Source organism: Oncorhynchus nerka, linkage group LG14 (genome assembly GCF_034236695.1).
Source record: "Oncorhynchus nerka isolate Pitt River linkage group LG14, Oner_Uvic_2.0, whole genome shotgun sequence".
Lineage (NCBI taxonomy): Eukaryota > Metazoa > Chordata > Actinopteri > Salmoniformes > Salmonidae > Oncorhynchus > Oncorhynchus nerka.
In genome coordinates this window covers 73,618,743-73,638,672 of record NC_088409.1, presented here as the reverse complement: position 1 = coordinate 73,638,672, position 19,930 = coordinate 73,618,743, and the positions used below count along the sequence as shown (strand labels likewise).

Here is a 19,930-nt window from a genome sequence, read left to right as displayed (position 1 = left end):
CATTAAAATACTGAACCATTATGTTATAAAGCACAGCTTTGTATACATACCCTCCGGTATCTGGTGGACTCTGATGTCCCGGACAAACTGCTGAACAGCGTAGTCTTTGAGGTAACCGTATCCACCATGCATCTGGAGTGCCTGGTTACAGATCTATTGAGAGAAGGCAGAGATACCGATGTGTGTGAGAGATGTGCAGCTACATCTGATAACTAGACTTCTACATCATTACCAGTGCGTAAGAGGAGACCACTTACTGTAAAATGTTGAGTCTCCAACATGCACTGGTCCTTTTTAATGGCTGGGCATCGTTTCACATTTTAGCAAAGAAACAATGGCCTACAATACACTCTGGGTCTCGAAAAAAAAGTGTAATTATGCTGCAGTGGAATTCCACTGCACCTCTACCCTGTGCTGAATGACTGATCCCTGCAGGTCAAAACGAAAGTCTGCTGCAGTTGAAACAAATACACTTCCAGGCTAATAGCTAGCTCATGGAAGTTTTACTGTCAATACTCAAATAACACAGTATCCCTAAGAACCATTTTGCCTAACGAATTGACTCAAGTTGAAGCATTCGTCAGTGACAAAGAGTTTGGCCATGGAGCAGAGGGACACAGCTTCAGACCCTCCTGCAGTGCCAGGGCAGCCTCACGCACCAACAGACGTGACACCACTAGCTTGGTGGCCATCTCTGCCAACTTAAACTGCAGGAACCCAGAGGGAAACCGTCAAACACAGTATCACTAAAGGTCTTTCCCAATTCAAAGCACACAAATATGTATACACACATATATACATATATACACACATGTATATAGACATATACGTATATATACACACATATATATATATAAATATACGTGTCTATATATACACACACGTGTATATATGTATATACACTGCTCAAAATAATCAAGGGAACACTAAAATAACACATCCTAGATCTGAATGAATGAAATATTCTTATTAAATACTTTCTTTACATAGTTGAATGTGCTGACGACAAAATCACACAAAAATTATCAATGGAAATCAAATTTATCAACCCATGGAGGTCTGGATTTGGAGTCACACTCAAAATCAAAGTGGAAAACACACTACAGGCTGATCCAACTTTGATGTAATGTCCTTAAAACAAGTCCAAATTAGGCTCAGTAGTGTGTGTGGCCTCCTCGTGCCTGTATGACCTCCCTACAACGCCTGGGCATTGATGAGGTGGCGGATGGTCTCCTAAGGGATCTCCTCCCAGACCTGGAATAAAGCATTCGCCAACTCCTGGACAGTCTGTGGTGCAACGTGACGTTGGTGGATGGAGCTAGACATGATGTCCCAGATGTGCTCAATTGGATTCAGGTCTGGGGAACGGGCGGGCCAGTCCATAGCATCAATGCCTTCCTCTTGCAGGAACTGCTGACACACTCCAGCCACATGTGTTCTAGCATTGTTTTGCAGTAGGAGGAACCCAGGGCCAACCACACCAGCATATGGTCTCACAAGGGGTCTGAGGATCTCATCTCGGTACCTAATGGCAGTCAGGCTACCTCTGGCGAGCACATGGAGGGCTGTGCGGCCCCCCAAAGAAATGCCACCCCACACCATGACTGACCCACCGCCAAACCGGTCATGCTGGAGGATGTTGCAGGCAGCAGAACGTTCTCCATGGCGTCTCCAGACTGTCACATGTGCTCAGTGTGAACCTGCTTTCATCTGTGAAGAGCACAGGGCGCCAGTGGCGAATTTGCCAATCTTGGTGCTCTCTGGCAAATGCCAAACGTCCTGCACGGTGTTGGGCTGTAAGCACAACCCCCACCTGTGGACGTCGGACCGACATACCACCCTCATGGAGTCTGTTTCTGAACGTTTGAGCAGACACATGCACCTTTGTGGCCTGCTGGAGGTCATTTTGCAGGGCTCTGGCAGTGCTCCTCCTTGCACAAAGGCAGAGGTAGTGGTCCTGCTGCTGGGTTGTTGCCCTCCTACGACCTCCTCTACGTCTCCTGATGTACTGGCCTGTCTCCTGGTAGCGCCTCCATGCTCTGGACACTAAGCTGACAGACACAGCAAACCTTCTTGCCACATCTCGCATTGATGTGCCATCCTGGATGAGCTGCACTACCTGAGCCACTTGCGTGGGTTGTAGACTCCGTCTCGTGCTACCACTAGAGTGAAAGCCAGGGCCAGCATTCCAAAGTGACCAAAACATCAGCCAGGAAGCATAGGAACTGAGAAGTGGTCTGTGGTCTCCACCTGCAGAACCACTCCTTTATTGGGGGGTGTCTTGCTAAATGCCTATAATTTCCACCTGTTGTCTGTTCCATTTGCACAACAGCATGTGACATTTATTGTCAATCAGTGTTGCTTCCTAAGTGGACAGTTTGATTTCACAGAAGTGTGATTGACTTGGAGTTACATTGTGTTGTTTAAGTGTTCCCTTTATTTTTTTGAGCAGTGTATATATATATACACACACACAAATATATACATATATATATACACGTTATGTATATATGTGTATATATATACATATATATATATACACGTTATGTATATATGTGTATATATATACACACACACACACGTTATATATATGTATATATGTGTATACACACACACACATGTATATATCTATATGTGTGTATATATGTGTATATATATATATATATACACACACACACACATGTATATATACACATATTAATATACACACACATATATATACACACACACACACGTATATACACCTATATTATTATACACATATACAGTGGGGCAAAAAAGTATTTAGTCAGCCACCAATTGTGCAAGTTCTCCCACTTAAAAAGATGAGAGAGGCCTGTAATTTTCGTCATAGGTACACTTCAACTATGACAGACAAAATGAGAAGAAAAAAAATCCAGAAAATCACATTGTAGGATTTTTAATGAATTTATTTGCAAATTATGGTGGAAAATAAGTATTTGGTCAATAACAAAAGTTTATCTCAATACTTTGTTATATACCCTTTGTTGGCAATGACATATTTTGGTTTCATCTGACCACACACACACACATATATATATATATATATATATACACACACAGATCGAGGGAGATTATCAGTGGTCTTGTATGTCTTCCATTTCCTAATAATTGCTCCCACAGTTGATTTTTTCAAACCAAGCTGCTTACCTATTGCAGATTCAGTCTTCCCAGCCTGGTGCAGGTCTACAATTTTGTTTCTGGTGTCCTTTGACAGCTCTTTGGTCTTGGCCATAGTGGAGTTTGGAGTGTGACTGTTTGAGGTTGTGGACAGGTGTCTTTTATACTGATAACAAGTTCAAACAGGTGCCATTAATACAGGTAACGAGTGGAGGACAGAGGAGCCTCTTAAAGGAGAAGTTACAGGTCTGTGAGAGCCAGAAATCTTGCTTGTTTGTAGGTGACCATATACTTATTTTCTACCATAATGTGATTTTCTGGATTTTTTCCCCTCGTTTTGTCTGTCATAGTTGAAGTGTACCTATGATGAAAATTACAGGACTCTCATCTTTTTAAGTGGGAGAACTTGCACAATTGGTAGCTGACTAAATACTTTTTTCCCACTGTGTGTGTGTGTGTATATACACACATATGTGTATATATATATGTATATCTATGTGTGTGTATATGTATGTGTGTGTGTGTGTGTGTGTGTGTGTGTGTGTGTGTGTGTGTGTGTGTGTGTGTGTGTATATATACACACACACACACACATATATAAACACATATATATTTACACATGGTTGATGATATTACTAGTTTATCGAGCGTGTCCTGCGTTGCATATAATCGATGTAGTGCGCATTCGCGAAAAAGCACTGTCGTTGCTCCAACGTGTACCTAACCATAAACACCAATGCCTTTCTTAATATCAATACACAGAAGTAAACATTTTTAAACCTGCATATTTAGCTAAAAGAAATCCAGGTTAGCAGGCAACATTAACCAGGTGAAATTGTGTCACTTCTCTTGCTTTCATTGCACACAGAGTCAGGGTATATTGAACAGTTTGGGCCGCCTGGCTCATTGCGAACAAATTTGCCAGAATTTTACATAATTATGACATAACATTGAAGGTCGTGCAATTTAACAGGAATATTTAGACTTATGGATGCCACCCGTTAAATAAAATACGGAACAGTTCCCTATTTCACTGAAATAATAAACGTCTTGTTTTCGAGATGATAGTTTCCGGATTCGACCATATTAACCATATTAATCGCATTTTTGTGTGTTATTATGTTATAATGAAGTCTATGATTTGATAGAGCAGTCTGACTGAGCGATGGTAGGCACCAGCAGGCTCATAAGCATTCATTTAAAAAGTACTTTAGTGCATTTTGCCAGCAGCTCTGCTGTTTATGACTTCAAATGACTAGCTCGTTAGCGGGGTGCGGGCTAATGGCGTTTCAAACGTCACTCGCTCTGAGACTTGGAGTAGTTGTTTTCCTTGCTCTGCATGGGTAACGCTGATTCGAGGGTGGCTGTTGTCGTTGTGTTCCTGATTCGAGCCCAGGTAGGTACGAGGAGAGGGACGGAAGCTATACTGTTACACTGGCAATACTAAAGTGCCTATAATAACATCCAATAGTCAAAGGTATATGAAATACAAATCGTATAGAGAAAAATAGTCCTATAATTCCTATAACTACAACCTAAAATTTCTTGCCTGGGAATATTGAAGACTCATCTTGAAAGGAACCACCAGCTTTCATATGTTCTCATGTTCTGAGCAAGGAACATAAACGTTAGCTTTCTTACATGGCACATATTGCACTTTTACTTTCTTCTCCAACACTTTGTTTTTGCATTATTTAAACCAAATTGAACATGTTTCATTATTTATTTGAGGCTATATTGATTTATTATATTAAGTTAAAACAAGTGTTCATTCAGTATTGTTGTAATTGTCATTATTACAAATAAACGTAAAAAAATCGGCAGAATAATCAGTATAGGCTTTTTTTGTCCTCCAATAATCGGCATCGGCGTTGAAAAATCATAATCGGTCAACCTCTAATATACATATATACACATACATACGGCCATCAAATAACAAACCATTAAATAACCAACCAAAAAGGTAAACTTGTTGCCACCTCACCAATATTGATCCTGCCTCCATTCAGGCCTCTCATAGCGATGTTAAAGCCCTGTCCCTCCTGACCCAGCTGACTGATCACTGGGACGTGGCAGTCCTCTAAGATCACTGCTCTGGTTGGCTGAGAGTTCCATCCCACCTGTTGAGATAACAGAGGCCTCTGTTGGAAAATCACTGCATCCATCAGGGCTTCAACACAACTATGACTCAACTATGCCCCCTGGTGGGCATTGCTTCACTTAGACATGTGGAAATGAACTATAGACCATGTAAGTTTGTAGGCTCCTGCGTTACAGTTTATTAGACATAAGGATTGTATTCAAAATTACCAATTTAAGACTATCAACATCAATCAAATGCCAGCTACCTTCTTCTCCTTGTTGCCAAAACTGATTCCTGGAGTGTCTTTCTCCACCACCACACAGGAGATCCCCTTAGGACCTTTCCCTCCCGTCCGACACATTACTATGTATGTGTCTCCTCCTCCACTGATGAAGGCCTGCAGCAGGACAAACACAGTGAGAGCGATACCTCCACTTTATATCACAATTTATTCTTTCATATCAGCTACAGTAAGGAGATGAATAAAATCAATACCTTGGACCCATTGAGGACATAATGGTCTCCTTCCAACTTTGCATTAGTGAGTAACGAAGCAGCATCACTGCCACTGCCTGAAACATGAATGGGAAATGAGATTCAATAAGACAGAAAGGATAGCCACACTATAAAGGTTCATGGTGTCAATGCATGACACATTTACATTTACATTTAAGTCATTTAGCAGACGCTCTTATCCAGAGCGACTTACAAATTGGTGCATTCACCTTATGACCTCCAGTGGAACAGTAGTGCATCTAAATCTTTTCAGGGGGAGGGGGGGTGAGAGGGATTACTTTATCCTATCCTTATCCATCACATAATAGAAAGATTAGGACAAAATACCAACCTGGCTCAGTGAGACAATAAGAGGCAAACTTGTCCATCGTACAAAGCTCAGGGCAGAACTTCTCCCTCTGCTCAGTGTTGCCGAAGGTGTCAATCATCCAGTTACACATGCTGCACAGAAATTAGCATCTATTAATGAACACCCCATACTTACTCCTGCTTTCAATTAATATCTAGTCAATTGTCTGTATGTGATGTTTGGTGAATCTCTTAAGCAGACACTTTTGAGAGGTTGTGGTGATTGCTGGCATTTGCCACGCCTTACTTGTGAATTCTGAGGTAGGCTGTGGTGCTAACGCAGCCTGTCGATAAGGTCTCAAAGATGAGCGAGGTGTCCAGACGAGACAGGCCAGATCCCCCCCACCTCCGGCTGTCCACAGATCCCCCCAAACCCCAGCTGGGCAGCCTTACACATGGTCTCCACCAGGAAGGTTTCCTGAACAATGAAAGTTGCTTTTTACGTTCATGCAAATGCCCTCTCACAAAAAAAGGGGTTTAGTGATTGCAGAGGAGGCTGGTGGGAGGAGCTAATGGCTGGAATGGCATTCATGGAAAGGAGTCAAACAAGTAGTTTCCATATGTTTGATACTGTTCCATTTATTCCATTGACATGTATGGGTTGAAAGGGAATAGCTAAACAAGTTGCACTGTACAGTAATACCTTTTCATCCCAATCAGCCATGTGTGGAGACATTTCATTTGCTGCGAAGTTAAAGGCCATCTTCTGAAACGCTTTCTGTTCATCACTGAGGCCGTGAGCAGCTGCAAGGAGGGAGTTAAGAATAGAGTCATGCAGGTGTAAGTTAAAGTACTGTGTGAATTTCACCAGGTTCATATATTAATATGTCATGTTGATTTGTTATTATCCATGCCTGCATCTTGGGAGTAGGGGAGTGTGTACTTACGTTTTGCCCTGCGTGCTCGTGCTCAAATCATTTTGATGCACTATGAGAGGTAGGCACGCTTTTTCTGTCTGAATTTGATTCTTTTAAGCACAAAGTCATACTGTTAGGGTTGCGTAAATTCAAATCTGGTATCAGGATAAATATAACAATGAGTCACCGATTTTATACTATGTATTTTTTATTAGCTAAGTAATAAATGGCAAATGCAACTTTCGTATATACGGGCTCACTGTAATACCACGCAGGGCAGAACAGAGAACTGACAAGACATATGTAAAACAGTATTCTTTATACTGTGATAGACAGTTCCAACACGTCTGTTGGCCTATCACAGTAGAGACTGGGCGTGGTTTAAACTTGCTCAGCCTATTGCAGGCGCTCAGGCGGGTCCCCGCCTCTTGGCGCTTCTGTTGATAGATGTGAAGAACATCCAGGCTCTCATGCTCCATACCGTTATCTCGCACCTGGCTCCTGTTATCTAACAAAAGACCGCTTGTTCTCGCAACACCACGCTCTGAATGTGCCACCCCTAACTCATTGCACAGTTCCTGTCTTTTTTCCATCATGAGAAAGGCCCATGGCCCTGAAGCTTTTAACAATGTTTCAAGTCAGCTATGTTGCATAACACATACATACATCCACACAAGCCAACAGCAGATAATATTCAATCATATATATGGTAATGGCTATAATGTAAAACACAGGATCCAACAATCCCCCTTTTTCACACCCCCAAGGGTGTGAACAAAAATTCAGCAATGAATCATATAACAGTTACAAAGTTTAAAATACCTTCATGTCCTCCATTCGATCCCACTATGTACTAGATTGGCTACCAGCCACCTAGGAACTTACAACCCTCATGTCAAAAGAGAACAACAGCTCATTCAAAAACAGAACAAAAGAAAATGGTGTGAAATTTAAGTCCCCCTTTTGACACCCGCTAGGGTGTCACTCATTATCCTTTATTTCAGCAGTCCCAACATAGTAATATGTTAATAGCATTTCATGAAAATAATAAAAAGTTTATTATTAATAAAACAGAAAAATAGAAAAGAAAAATCAACCAAGAAAAATAGAGAAAAAAATCGACAAGTGATATATGCTTTTGTCTCCCCCTTTTGACACCCATAAGGGTGTCACTTAGCAAAAACAGGATAAAACTTTATTGTTTATTGACATGTAAGATACAGGATAAAACTTTGGTCATGGAAAACAGAGTAAAGCATTATTATAAATGCTTCACAACAGGGAGAACAAACATACTGGAAAGAAAACCTATCATAAAAAATGTATAACAAGGAACTGTGGTGGTGTAAAATCGATTCTACTACCTCACCCACAGCATACCATGGGTCATCCTCAGTCAGTCCCATCCTCCCCTGAAAGCATGATTCAGTATCAGCATCTCCAACTGGAGCATCAAGCAAAGGCATCATCATGCCTGAAGACTTCACCACATCTGTAACAGACTTCTTAAAACACGGTATGATGCAAGCAGCACAACACATCAATAACAAAAATACAAGAATTAGGGTCAGAAATCCAGTAACCACCATACCAGTGTACTTACCAAACCAGGCTCCCAACCAAGAGAACAGTCCAGACTCCTCCACCCCCGCCATGGTCCTCATCTCAGCAGATAGTGCATCAAGCCCATTAAGGGCCTTAGATATACTACCATCTGGACTGGTGTTATTAGGAATATACGTGCAACATTGTTCACCAAACATCTTACAGACGCCCCCCTGACTGGCAAGAAGCATATCCAAAGCAAGTCTATTCTGTCTGGCAACCCTAGATGTGGCCTCTAGATGTGGCCTCAAGCTGTTCGGACATACCAGTGAGTGCATCACGGGAGTAATTCACAAAACGCTGTTGATCATAGTAGATGTAATTAATCCATGCAGTCTGTCTTGCATCCACTATGGCTGGTCCCATAATAGGTAGTAAGTGTCAGAGTCCATCATTACTACCCAAGGCCTGAAACTCATGAGGAACCCCCACTGGCACTCCCAACAGGTTAGTGTGTATGTCAACTACATCCTCTGTCCATGGAGCACTACATCTATGTCTCCCATGGGATGGAATGTTTTCAGGTCCCCTGGATACAGAACCCAACAGCTGCTCAGCAGTAACATCAACAATGGTCAGTGGAATTATCAAACTGGTCAGAGCACACGTACCTTGCCAGTCTCCTCTAAGAATGGGTCTCAGCACTCTTTTGGGTCCACAGATCCACCACACATCAGCCAGACCACTAGTTTGGTTTAGGCTTGTAACTGGCCAAGTGGAATTAATGGTTATGTTACTACTGCAATCAGCTTCAGGCAATCTCCCATAATCAATGCCATTACCTGTACCCGTAATGCAACTGTAATTGCCCCCATATGCCTTAACACCCCAAGGGGCCCGATGAGGAGGTACTGTAGGAAACACAAGGCTCAAAGAGGAACAGAGAGTTGAATTGGGCTGAACCTGGTAAAAACCTCTCAGAATACACAACCACCCCTCTCCTTCTCCTATAGCAAATAGGTGTGTAGCCAGAACAGGTCTAGCATGACCAATGTTTCATGTAACTCATGCAGTCCTTTCTTTTCAGGGTCTTAGCTGTATACATCATATAGGACAGACACAAATTGTCCCTACCATCAAAACCAGTCTCAGTGCCTAATTGATCAATAGCTGAATAGTCTCTAACATTAATTACCTGAATGGGATTTAACACAGTGGTGGTGGGTGGCAGGTTCGGTCCAGGGGTGGTAGAGGAGTGTGTCTGGCTCTGGTTCGTCTGGGACCTCTGGTTTTGGCAGCACCTTAATAGAAAACACACCCATCGTGTCTGTCCTGGTCCTTTGTAGTCCAAGGGTGTAAGTGCCTGCATCAGAGAGCTTAATAGTTTTGATGGTTAGTAGGCTTTCATCACCTTTACAAAGTTCAACAGTGCTCCCAGTTTTCCCCATATCATGGAAAACCTATCCACCTTTGTGGGATCCCCTATGCTATAAGGATACCCTCTTCTCCAATCCTAGAACTGTCCCAAGTTGGTTATCATGTAATCCCCATACGGACACCCTCCCAATTTAATATAATTGAATTTATAATTTTCGTCCACTTGTTCTGTAGACATACATTCAGCACTCCACGGGTCAGAACCTGGAATCCGCTGGTACCTCACCATCTATTTCCATCGATTTCTCCAGAGTTCTGGAAATAAGGCCTCATACACAGGGAATTAGACAACAGCCCCATAAAACTAAAACAGTCACACAGGTGAATGTAGCCCATAATACAGTGATCATAATATTTTTTCCATTTTCCGAACATGCTATCAAATTATATTAGTCAGAGAAGTATCCACCCCAGAGTTTTCTGCCAAACCGTGAGCCAGGGTGGTCAAACCAGCTGAGGCTTCGGGCACTGAATCGTCCGGAGCTGTGTTATTTGGGATGTAAGCACAAACATGGTCCCGATAATCACGCATACTTCTCCCTTTTCAGCCAATAACATATCTAATGCAATTCTATTCTGCCAAGCCATCAGGCTGGTTGCTTCAGTCTGTTCTGCAAAACCTTTAATAGCATCTTTGGTATAATTGTTAAAGCGCTGTTGATTATAATAAATATAATTAATCCAGTCCACGTCCGTGGAACCCCAATGTTATCAATGTCAACTTTGTCCTTCCATACTGGGTGAGTGGATTCATATAGCCCTCTCTCTCCAAATGAGCTATGACCTGTGTCCACGATCAATATGGGAACCTGCACTGATATATGCCATAATGGCTCAGTGTCCTAGACTGCCATGTAGTTAGAGACTCCATTTTGGTCTACATAAAACTCCATTGAGAGATCCTTCCCAACCTCTACTCTAACTTCCTGTCCACCCAGATCTAGGGATCTCTTATGCTTATTTTGGAACAAAATCCTCATCGTCTAAACCATGGGTCAAATTACCACTCTCCGCATACTCAAGTAGGACGTGCTGTATCAGGAATATGTCACCCACGATAAGACAGCTCAGACGAACAGCTTCCATGTGAAGCCCCACCCTTTCCCCGAGAACACATCACTTAGCAAGAGCCAGACACATCTTCACTTCTATGAACAAAAACAGGGGTGAGAAGACAGGAAGGATGTTCTTCATTCGAGAGATGGCCCCCGGAATTCTGTTAATTCCAGTTCTCCTCTCGAACACTGTTTATTGTTCGACAGTGTCTGGGTGTCTTACCCTCCCGCCGTGCGATATGAATCCGGGTAGCTCTTTCAGCTAGCTGTCACCAGGAGTCCTTGGTATGGTCCCCCCAACAAGCCTCTGGGACTGGATTGAGTGACTTCACCTGTAGTTCACCTGTAATGCATAAAATCCTGGACATACAGGCTTGGTTAACAAACAGTTTCTCATATGTTTTATCTGATTATATCTTTAACTTCTATGCCCATTTGTTAGCTACATTTTTTTTAAATTATTAGTTTCTTATCCAATAGGCCCCATCCTATCCTAGACCACAATTTACCCATCCCCCTTTTGATACCTGGCTCTGCCCAGGTAACAACCTTACCTACTCTAAACAATGACTTAGGTAAGATTAGTATATTATCCTTCTGTTCTGACATTATCATTTAGGAGCGGCCCTTTCATTTTCCACATGTCCAATTCTCGCTTTTGTCTCCACTCAGTAACTGTTATCTACACATTCTGTTATCCTTGCCTGTCCTGGCTCCCCTTCTAAAACTTCTCCTCTCTGCTCTCCAACCTTCAAGGTCTCTGCAGTGCGGGGGAGGGCTCTTCTGTCTGCCTTTTCCCCTATCTGTCTGTAGTTCTTTTTCTCATGTTTCCACATTTTAACTAAATGTCTCACTGTTTGGCTTTATCTAAAGTCATGGGTTTTTTATTTTTATTATTTTTTTAAACATGTCTATGGTGGCAATTTCTAAAGTCCTTATATAGGTTAATTAAACTCCACTATAATTAAGTTACCTTAAAAAATAAATTAAATAAAAATTAAAAACATTTTATTTTTTATTTTTTAAACAGTATTACCCATGACCACAAATTCATTATTCAAATGGCACCCCCTTGTGGCTGATCAGACCACCCGGGAGAGTCATGAATGCAGGTCAAAGGTTACACCATCCCCCTACATTCGTGTTCCATACCATATTAGACATATTAAAGAACCCTTTATCTTTAAAAAATTCACTTGAGTAATTAAAACTCAGAAAATAAAACTCCTAATATTCCATATGTGAGTGTACCCCTTTAAGATATCATGTCTCTGGGAACGTGGAAATCCCCTTAACCCAAACGTTTACTACAAAAACAAAACCTAATAATTATGATAATCCCCTCAAACTCAAATAATTTGTCTCGATGTTTCATGTTTTATTCGTGTTTCTCCAAATTGTCTCCCCAAAATATTTCTTAAATACCCAGCCATTAGACACACACACAACTGTGATAAATGTGCACTGTCCCTTTAACATAAAAACCTCAGCCTGCAATCCACTCTGCGGGCCTTTCATTGTTCCCCATAATGAAAACAGATTCTAATGTTAGTATACCTTAACCTCCTGTTTAATTTCAGTGGTGTTATCTGAACAATCAAACCAAAATCAATAACCGGGAAGTACTTGTGTAAATTAATTAAAAGAACAAAATAAATCTACCTTATTTCTCAGCACTTGGTTAGAACACCACTCCCGTCTTACATCGACCACACTCGTCGCCCCGTACCTAGTGTATATCTTATCTATTACTCAGTGGCTCAATTAATGTTTAACGTAAGTATGTTCAGATGTTGATTTTGTAATTCTACAATATTAGTATAGTTCAAACCTCATATAAATCTACACACAGAATTTTATGTTAATAGAGTTTAACACTTTTTCCAACAGTCATGCACACCCCCTCAATATTCTATGATATAACTCTCATCAGCAAGCCTGCGACTTTTTCAACATTCTCACCGGTACCAGCTCCAACTGAAATACCTAATGTACCACACTCGCTTGGTCCCCGACCTCATTCATACCGATATTAGTCCCCGACTGAATATCAAGCGTATTTCATGCACACGATTTGAGTCTCACAAATCTTCATTTACGCCAGTAAGCTTCAATTTACACCATACACACACAACTCTTCATTCACCCCAGCAAGCTTCAATGGGAGACGCAATGGCCCCACCTTCTGTCCATTCTCTGTACAGCTTCTCACCCCGTCTCTTCCACTCCTTACCCTCTCTGCCTTCATTCAATTCTAGAGTGGACTTCAGCGTTTTCAACACCTTTTCTATTTCCAACGACATTTTATGTACACTACAATACTGTCAACAACCTATGCCTTTACTAAAACCCAAGTGGTACCCTTTCCCTACGGCTAAATCGGCCCCCAATTAGGTCTAAAGTAAGAACTCAATTATGCACTGTGGGTCCCCTAGGGTATTAAGTAGTCTAGTATCCCCCGGATTATCACCTTTACTTCAATACCAAATGTACAAAATAAAAAATACAATCACTCCATATGACTAACGTGTCAACCGGATCACGTTTCTAGTACAACTTAATGTCTCATTCAAACTTGGTAGTCAGTGCGACGACTTTACTCCCCGATGTACTTCACACACACCTATGCTATGTTAGGACCTTAGAGAGACCCTTTCCCAAAGGCTAAATCGGTCTCAAGTCCGAGTAATCAATTTAAATATCCGTCTTCCACACTTGGCCCTGCCTAGTACATCACATTCACATCAGGGCTCCGGGCAGCCGAACGGAAATGGAGGAAAACTCGCCTCCCTGCGGACCTGGCATCCTTTCACTCCCTCCTCTCTACATTTTCCTCTTCTCTCTCTGCTGCTAAAGCCACTTTCTACCACTCTAAATTCCAAGCATCTGCCTCTAACCCTAGGAAGCTCTTTGCCACCTTCTCCTCCCTCCTGAATCCTCCTCCCCCCCCCTCCTCCCTCTCTGCAGATGACTTCGTCAACCATTTTGAAAAGAAGGTCGACGACATCCGATCCTCGTTTGCTAAGTCAAACGACACCGCTGGTTCTGCTCACACTGCCCTACCCTGTGCTCTGACCTCTTTCTCCCTCTCTCTCCAGATGAAATCTCGCGTCTTGTGACGGCCGGCCGCCCAACAACCTGCCCGCTTGACCCTATCCCCTCCTCTCTTCTCCAGACCATTTCCGGAGACCTTCTCCCTTACCTCACCTCGCTCATCAACTCATCCCTGACCGCTGGCTACGTCCCTTCCGTCTTCAAGAGAGCGAGAGTTGCACCCCTTCTGAAAAAACCTACACTCGATCCCTCCGATGTCAACAACTACAGACCAGTATCCCTTCTTTCTTTTCTCTCCAAAACTCTTGAACGTGCCGTCCTTGGCCAGCTCTCCCGCTATCTCTCTCAGAATGACCTTCTTGATCCATATCAGTCAGGTTTCAAGACTAGTCATTCAACTGAGACTGCTCTTCTCTGTATCACGGAGGCGCTCCGCACTGCTAAAGCTAACTCTCTCCTCTGCTCTCATCCTTCTAGACCTATCGGCTGCCTTCGATACTGTGAACCATCAGATCCTCCTCTCCACCCTCTCCGAGTTGGGCATCTCCGGCGCGGCCCACGCTTGGATTGCGTCCTACCTGACAGGTCGCTCCTACCAGGTGGCGTGGCGAGAATCCGTCTCCACACCACGTGCTCTCACCACTGGTGTCCCCCAGGGCTCTGTTCTAGGCCCTCTCCTATTCTCGCTATACACCAAGTCACTTGGCTCTGTCATAACCTCACATGGTCTCTCCTATCATTGCTATGCAGACGACACACAATTAATCTTCTCCTTTCCCCCTTCTGATGACCAGGTGGCGAATCGCATCTCTGCATGTCTGGCAGACATATCAGTGTGGATGACGGATCACCACCTCAAGCTGAACCTCGGCAAGACGGAGCTGCTCTTCCTCCCGGGAAGGACTGCCCGTTCCATGATCTCGCCATCACGGTTGACAACTCCATTGTGTCCTCCTCCCAGAGCGCTAAGAACCTTGGCGTGATCCTGGACAACACCATGTCGTTCTCAACTAACATCAAGGCGGTGGCCCGTTCCTGTAGGTTCATGCTCTACAACATCCGCAGAGTACGACCCTGCCTCACACAGGAAGCGGCGCAGGTCCTAATCCAGGCACTTGTCATCTCCCGTCTGGATTACTGCAACTCGCTGTTGGCTGGGCTCCCTGCCTGTGCCATTAAACCCCTACAACTCATCCAGAACGCCGCAGCCCGTCTGGTGTTCAACCTTCCCAAGTTCTCTCACGTCACCCCGCTCCTCCGCTCTCTCCACTGGCTTCCAGTTGAAGCTCGCATCCGCTACAAGACCATGGTGCTTGCCTACGGAGCTGTGAGGGGAACGGCACCTCAGTACCTCCAGGCTCTGATCAGGCCCTACACCCAAACAAGGGCACTGCGTTCATCCACCTCTGGCCTGCTCGCCTCCCTACCACTGAGGAAGTACAGTTCCTGCTCAGCCCAGTCAAAACTGTTCGCTGCTCTGGCCCCCCAATGGTGGAACAAACTCCCTCACGACGCCAGGACAGCGGAGTCAATCACCACCTTCCGGAGACACCTGAAACCCCACCTCTTTAAGGAATACCTAGGATAGGATAAAGTAATCCCTCTCACCCCCTTAAAATATTTAGATGCACTACTGTTCCACTGGATGTCATAAGGTGAATGCACCAATTTGTAAGTCGCTCTGGATAAGAGCGTCTGCTAAATGACTTAAATGTAATGTAAATGTAAATCATATGGCTTTCCATTCGCACTTTGGTGGTCACTCGTTACCCACCACTCATGCATGTAGTCCCAGACTATCCAGTCACACTTTTATAATCAACTAGAATGAATCATACATGTAGTCCCAGACTATCCATTCAAGCTTTGGTGGTCACCCGTTACCCACCATTCATACATGTAGTAAGTGATCTCTGTTACCACCTACCAGCCAGGCATACTAGTACATCCCATACACAATGCACCATTAATTATTGTTGATCAATAATAAAATTGCAGTTGCCAATGGAGATATTACTTTCTCAACTATATTCCAATATCACATGTCACAATAGTTTAAATTTAGTAACTTACATCAAACAGGTGTCTCACAAAACTAAATTTGGATAAGTCCAATGTGCAGAACTTTAGTTTTTCACAACAGGTGTCTGCTTACCTCTTTTAGTTGACCGGTCAGGATTTGTGAGACACACCGTCCAACGACAGTACTGGCCAATCAGCCGGACAATTTCCAGCGAAGTTCTTTCACCAGATCACGTCGGTGGTCACCAAATTGTTAGGGTTGCGTAAATTCAAATCTGGTATCAGGATAAATATAACAATGAGTCACCGATTTTATACTATGTATTTTTTATTAGCTAAGTAATAAATGGCAAATGCAACTTTCGTATATACGGGCTCACTGTAATACCACGCAGGGCAGAACAGAGAACTGACAAGACGTATGTAAAACAGTATTCTTTATACTGTGATAGACAGTTCCAACACGTCTGTTGGCCTATCACAGTAGAGACCGGGCGTGGTTTAAACTTGCTCAGCCTATTGCAGGCGCTCAGGCCGGTCCCCGCCTCTTGGCGCTTCTGTTGATAGATGTGAAGAACATCCAGGCTCTCATGCTCCATACCGTTATCTCGCACCTGGCTCCTGTTATCTAACAAAAGACCGCTTGTTCTCGCAACACCACGCTCTGAATGTGCCACCCCTAACTCATTGCACAGTTCTTGTCTTTTTTCCATCATGAGAAAGGCCCATGGCCCTGAAGCTTTTAACAATGTTTCAAGTCAGCTATGTTGCATAACACATACATACATCCACACAAGCCAACAGCAGATAATATTCAATCATATATATGGTAATGGCTATAATGTAAAACACAGGATCCAACAATACACACAGTGTTTTGTTCATGAATAATGTTGTATATTTAGGGGTTACTCATAAGTGGATGGTATTGTTAAGATGCACTTGAAACTGTAGTTTTTAGAATTATATTAACATTCTGAATTCAACATGTGGTTAATAGCTAGCTAAGGTATTAGCAGGCTATTGTATGTGTGAACGATGGCTAGCTCCTCGAATGATCCCAGTCCCTCCTATTGTGCATCTGTTTAGAAAGAGGCGACGATTCGCAGAACATATGTGCTCTACAAATGTTTTAATTTTTTGGGATGCAGATGCAAGATGCAGATATTGAATTCTGCTTAATTAAAACAACCTGATCTCCAACGCACACACAACGCAGAGTTACAGCGGTGCAGTTCAGCACCGGTTACACAGGGCACATACTGCATAAAACCTAGCAGTGTTAGACAATGGTAGTACTGTAGAGTACGGTATAATTACCAGAATCATTTGAAACACTTTTACATGAAGAGAAATAGTTGAAACAACCATTGAACATGACACACACATCACACTTGCCCTTACATCACATCTGTCAAGTCAACCTAGATCAGGACAGAAGCCCACCCCCCTGCCTCAGAAGCATTTCGCTACGCTCGCATTAACATCTGATAACCATGTGTATGTGACCAATACAATTTGATTTGAGAGGTGGAAAGGAGACATGGCTGACCAATAGGAATCAAGTGTCTATTCTCAAGTAAGCCTGTCTGTACACCACCATGCATTCTTAAAATGCATACTGTTACAATGCATCAAAATGACGATTGAGTGTCACTTGACCACCAGAGGTTTTTACATAGCTAGTTAGGTAGTACAGTATAACCTTACCAACAGAGGTCAATATGACTAAGTAGTACATAAGTAGCAATGCATTTCTGGAAAATGCACACTTAGCAATGAAAAACAAGAGACTTTATGCAGTCAGTTACCTACTAGAAATTCTGCTCATCCCAACTAACTCATGTAAACGCTTCAGGTGACTAGCAGTGCAAGTCCGCATTTTATTTATTTTATTTATCCGTTATTTTACCAGGTAAATTGACTGAGAACACGTTCTCATTTGCAGCAACAACCTGGAGAATAGTTACAGGGGAAAGGAGGGGGATGAATGAGCCAATTGTAAACTGGGGATTATTAGGTGACCGTGATGGTTTGAGGTCCAGATTGGGAATTTAGCCAGGACACCAGGGTTAACACTGATAGGGTTGCGTCTTTCGAATCCGATGTCAGGACAAATAAAAAGCAGAATATTTCTTCAATTATCTTTAATCAAATTCAGGCAATAAATGGTAATTGCAATTTTTGTATATACGGGTTCACTGTAACACCACGCAGGGTAGAACAAAGAACTGACAGGATGTACGTAAACAGCTGTTCTTATACTGTGATAGGCCAACAGACGGGTTGGAACTATGTCTATCACAGTAGAGGCTGAGCATGGTTTTAGACTTGCTCAGACTAGTCCCAGCCCCTTGGCGCTTCTTGGAGTTCACCCTCTGTCGATGTATAGATTCTCACTGTTCTGGTATCACACCCTAGTTATAACAGTTGCTCAGTTCCTGCTATTGTGTTGTTCAGTATTTTTCCATCTCAATCAAACCTCGTGATGAGCCTCTCCTCCCTGTACCCGTCTATCTACATGCAACAGTCACACCACGTTGCTCAGTATAGTCACACACACACACACACACACACACACACACACACACACACACACACACACACACACACACACACACACACACACACACACACACACACACACACACACACACACACACACACACACACACACACACACACACACACACACACACACACACACACACACACACACACACACACACACACACACACACACACACACACACACACACACACACACACACACACACACACACACACACACACACACACACACACACAAAGCAGATGTTGAGCTGTTATCTACAGTTTTGCAACATGCAGCAGTCACACCATGTTGCTCAGTATTGTCACACACACAAACACACAAAGCAGATGTAGCAAGCAGTTGTTTAATCTCATGATGAAGCTCAAGTGCACAAACGCAGATACCTCACACAGCCGACATCAGATAATATTTAATCATATATATGGTAATGGCTATAATGTAAAACACAGAATACCATAACACTCCTACTCTTACAATAAGTGCCATGGGATCTTAATGACCTCCGAGAGTCATGACACCTGTTTAACGTCCCATCTGAAAGACAGCACCCTACACAGGGCAGTGGGATAAAACCTTTTTTAGAGCAGAGGAAAGAGTGCCTCCTACTGGCCCTCCAACACCACTTCCAGCAGCATCTGGTCTCCCATCCAGGAACTGACCAGGACCAACCCTGCTTAGCATCAGAAGCAAGCCAGCAGTGGTATGCAGGGTGGTATACTGCTGGCATTACTCTACCAATGATTTGCATGAAGCTATTCCTCGTTTCTGTGTGCTGTTCAATATTAAACAACATTTTCTGCCAATGCATAAACTCAGTCTGGCAACTAGAGAACGTTCCAACGGCCACCATGTTGGTCACTGGTTATATCACGCGGGTGCTGTAGTTCCATAACATAAGATAAGTGTAGTTCTTAGATTGGGCAGATCCTGGTTAGTTTTCTTCGATATTTTTTCAGGAAAAGGCACATTTTTCTCGTAATTTCATTAACCACCGAAATATACCCTAAGCTAAATTGCTTGCTTAAACCATAGACATTAAGGAGGCCTAAACAGAGAAATCAAACTTAAGCGAACTGTTTCTACAAGTGCCTTGAACATACGTCACTAGCGCGGGAGTTATTCATTATTCAGCATCCTTCCTTTTGCAGTGTTCTGAGTTTAATGACGCGACCACTTCGATTCGCATGTTTATAACATACCAGTAAGTAACAATGTAATCCTTTGCATAATTAACTGATTTAATGAAACACGTTCTTAATTTGCTTTAAATCAAATGTCACCTACTGTCACGCACACA

At 42.9% G+C, this 19,930-nt stretch overlaps 1 pseudogene; it reads right to left on the bottom strand.

The window, feature by feature from the left end:
- Positions 1-50: 50 nt before the first annotated feature.
- On the bottom strand, positions 51-19,483 carry LOC115141292 (isobutyryl-CoA dehydrogenase, mitochondrial-like; annotated as a pseudogene).
- Positions 19,484-19,930: the final 447 nt, after the last annotated feature.